This window comes from Peromyscus leucopus, unplaced genomic scaffold (assembly GCF_004664715.2).
Source record: "Peromyscus leucopus breed LL Stock unplaced genomic scaffold, UCI_PerLeu_2.1 scaffold_1796, whole genome shotgun sequence".
Lineage (NCBI taxonomy): Eukaryota > Metazoa > Chordata > Mammalia > Rodentia > Cricetidae > Peromyscus > Peromyscus leucopus.
In genome coordinates, this window is record NW_023504992.1 from 2,936 (window position 1) to 6,851 (window position 3,916).

A 3,916-nucleotide genomic window follows, 5' to 3' on the forward strand; every position below is an offset into this window, starting at 1 on the left:
TTCTCCCTCATTGGGTGATTCCATGTCCCTCCTGGTCCTTCTTTCCAGGCAGCCTCCCTGGTGTTGTGAGCAGCAGTCCAGTCATCCTTGTTCCAATCTAGTATCCTCCTATGAGTGAGTACATAGCATGTTTGTCTTTCTGAGTCTGGGTTACCTCACTCAGAGTGCTGAAGAGGCCAACAGAGATCCACGGAGATGCTCCCACAATAGACAGCTGGCAATGGTCGAGAGACAGCCTGACCTGACCTACTCTTGTGATAGGATGGCCAAACACCCTACTTGTCATGCTAGAAACCCCATCTAATGACTGAGGGAACCAGATGCCAGAGAACCACAGCAGGCCCTGGGTGGAGCTCCGGGAGTCCAATTGGTGAGAAAGAGGAGGGTTTAGAATTGCTGAGATCAGGGTTGGATAAAGCACAGGGACAGGTAGCCAAACAAGTGGAAACACATGAACTATGGACCGGTGGCTGGGGGTTGCCAGCTGGATCAGGCCCTCTGAATTGGTGGGACAGTTGATTGCTTGGTCTGTTTGAGGGGCATCCAGGCAGTGGGACCGGGTCCTGTGCTCAGTGCATGAGCTGGCTGTTTGAAGCCTGGGGCTTATGCAGGGACACTTGGCTCAGCCTGGATGGGGCACTGGACCTGCCTGGACTGAGTCTACCGGGTTGGTCTCAATCCTCAGGGAGTCTTTGCCCTGGAGGGATGTGAATGGGGGGTGAGCTGGGGATAGAGAGGGGGCGGGAGGTGGAGAAGGGGGAATCCGTGGCTGATGTGTGGAATTAAATTATATTGTAAAGTGAAGTAATATAAAATTTAAAAATAGAGACCATAAAAAATAAAAAAAAAATCATTTTAAATGTAGAATAGAATAGTCTTTTTCCAAATAATATAATAATAATAAGTAATAGTAATAAAATCTATAGGTGTAGTAAGAGAAAAAAAACTAAAACACTGAAGAAAAAAAACTTTCATTTCTTTATGAGGTAGATTTTTGCTTTGTAGCCTAGTCTGACCTTGAACTTCTTCATTCAATCTCCTTGGTGCAAGAACAACAGCCGATATTACCATATTTTCAACTCTTTTTTAAAATAAAACTATCACAGAGTAACTCCTTGATTAAGGATATTGATATTTACTTTTAATCTATTTTTAGTTGACAGTTTGTATGTACTTGCCATCTTACCAAATTTTTTCTCATCTCACTGCTCTCCAAACTACTCCAAAAATGACCTCATTCTTTCTAACTAAGCCCCTTCTTGGCTGCATGCCAGTCCTTTCCATATATATGTATGTATATTTTTTTTATTTTTCTTTTATTTCTATTAAGAAATTTTTTATTTATTTTACATACCAACCACAGATCTTGCTCTTATCCCTCCTCCTGCTCCCTCCATAATCTCTCTCCCATCTCACTCCCCATCCCTTCCTCCAAAAAGGTAAGGATTCCCATGGGGAGTCAGCAAACCTTGTCAATTTTATTTTGAGGCAGGTACAAGACCCTCTCTCCACTGGATCAAGGCTGTCTATGACTGGTGCATAAGCTGGCTTTGTGAACCTGTTACCTATGGTGGGACACCTTGCACCGATTTTTTCAGTTTTTTGTCAAGTCTCCTCCAGGCAGTTCCAGCTGCTGTGGTTTCATGATTTTCAATGGCCATGTGATATTCATAAAACACGGCTCCATCACACCCTCCCTATTCTTAAACTCCCACAGTTCTTCTACCTCCATTCCCACAGTGCTCCTTGAACTTCAGAGCAGGGCACAAAGATGCATTGTTTGGGTGCCAAGCAGTCCGAAGTCACTCATTCTCAGCAGTTTATCCAGTAATAAGTCTGGCATTGACCATCATGAACTGGGACAAATAAGGCTATTCTCACCAAGACTGAGAGTGGCACTGGTCTATAGGGAAAGCTTAACATGTCTGCTTGACAGAACATCCATAGTAAGAAGGGAAGGGTGATTGGAGAAACATGGTGTGGAGATGTGGGCTTTTGAGTCTCTTAGTTCTGTGCAAACAGGAAGAGATTCTCATTCCAGAGATGGACAGATGATAAAGCTTCTGATACTCCTCCTTTCTAGGCCCAGTCTCTTCATTTTACCTCCTTTCCTCACCTCTCTCCATCTCTCTAAAGAGTGTGTGAAAATTTTATGAATAACTTTCTGGCAATGCTGGCTCAGAGGACATGTGGGATCCTGGGAAGAAGCATCTTTCAGAGAGGTCACTGCATATCCCAGAATCATCAGAGACTGCATATGTCACAGCTGAAACTGGAGGGTAAGCTGCATGTAGGGTTTTTGCATGAGCCTATATCACAGTGCTGGGTGTTCGGCAAAGGCACCGAATTGACTCTCCTAGGTAAGTGACTCTTTCCTCTTCTATTACTACAATCTCTTTAGGTTTGAGATGATTTTTTTTGTTCAATTATTTCTCTATTGTACTTCATGCTTAAACTTCATTCTAGGTAAATAAACTCTTGCTTCTCTATTTTCTGCAGCTCACCTCAGATGTTCCCTGTCACCTTTCATGTCTAATCTCAAAGACAGGGGCAAAAAAGATAACCTGTAAATATGTGTCTGTCATTCTGTTGAGATATGCAGTGCTCTGATAGTAAGTACTCCATTGTGTCACTCTCATGAGTATCTATCTTCTAGTGAACTTTGTGAGGGCTAAAGTGAATTGCTATCTCATGGGGAAGGAAGGCCAGAGGCACAGAGGGAGAGGCAGCTGTTGAGTTAGGAGAACATAGAACACTCAGCATTGAGGCTGGTGAATAACATGTCAGAGGTCAGGTAAGCTGGAGAGTGGAACTCGGGATTCAGTTCCTAGGACAGGCAGAAGAAAGCATCCAAAGCTCCAATGGAAAGCCATGAACAGAGCAGTAACCAAGCAGAACTCAGGAATTTTAGTAAGGAGAAGAAAGGTAAGGGAGTTGTGGACACAGGAAGTCAAGAGAGAGAGACTGAAGCTGCAGTTGGGAAGCTGGGTTCCTGGGTTTCTCTAAGATACTGGTTAGGAAACAGAGCAACTGCATTCACATAGCTCTGGTCCTGATGCATGAAAATTACACAACTCATCCAGAGAAGGGATCTCACCTCAGTCTGCAGAATCAGAAACAGTTCACCCAGATCCATGCTACACTGAGCAGAGGCCAGGGAATTCCAAGGCACAGATTTCAGTGAAAACAAACTCCTATGTTTAAATTTTAGACTCAGGACAGGTTTTTACCTCAGAACTTTCCTCGGAGTGGGACAGACAGACTGCAAGACATATGTAAAAACAGAGAGAAGTTACTAGGGCAGGAAAGTGAAGGTCAGGTATCTTTGTTGAAGGTCAAAGTGCAGGGAGCTATCAAGTGAACTACTGCACAAATATGGGTGCATAATTCATAAGAACATAGGGAGTGTGTGGAATAAATGCATACCCCATCTTCTGTACTCTGTGTGTTCAAACACGGTCACTAAACTCAAGACACTTAACACTCTACCTCCAGGATTCCTATTGGGAGACTAAGATTTCTGAGCTCCTCTTCTCTATCCTGCAGGTCTGCCCAAGGTTACACCTTCAGTCACCCTGTTTCCACCATCCTCTGAGGAGCTCAAGAACAAAAAGGGCACACTGTTGTGTCTGATAACTGACTTTTACCCAGGTGTTGTGACAGTGACCTGGGCGGCAGATGGTACACCTATCACCCATCGTGTAGTGAAAAATGTGCCTGTGATACAGCGTGACAGTTTACAAGTACATGGCTAGGAGCTTCCTGACCTTGAGAGAAGAAAAACTGAAATCTGTAAGTCATGTCAGCTGCCTGGTCACTCATGAAGGGGACACTGTGGAGAAGTTTGTCTCATAGAGTGTTTTCTAGGCCTTTCAAAGTTCATCTTACTCACAGAGGCTGGGATTTGAATCAAGCA

The 3,916-nt window shown here is 43.9% G+C and overlaps 1 long non-coding RNA gene across 1 annotated transcript; it reads left to right on the forward strand.

The window, feature by feature from the left end:
• Nucleotides 1-2,083: 2,083 nt before the first annotated feature.
• LOC119087186 lies at nucleotides 2,084-3,598 on the forward strand. The gene is made up of 2 exons (XR_005090628.1): nucleotides 2,084-2,279; nucleotides 3,547-3,598. It is a non-coding gene; the product is annotated as an uncharacterized LOC119087186 (long non-coding RNA).
• The last annotated feature ends 318 nt before the right edge of the window (nucleotides 3,599-3,916 follow it).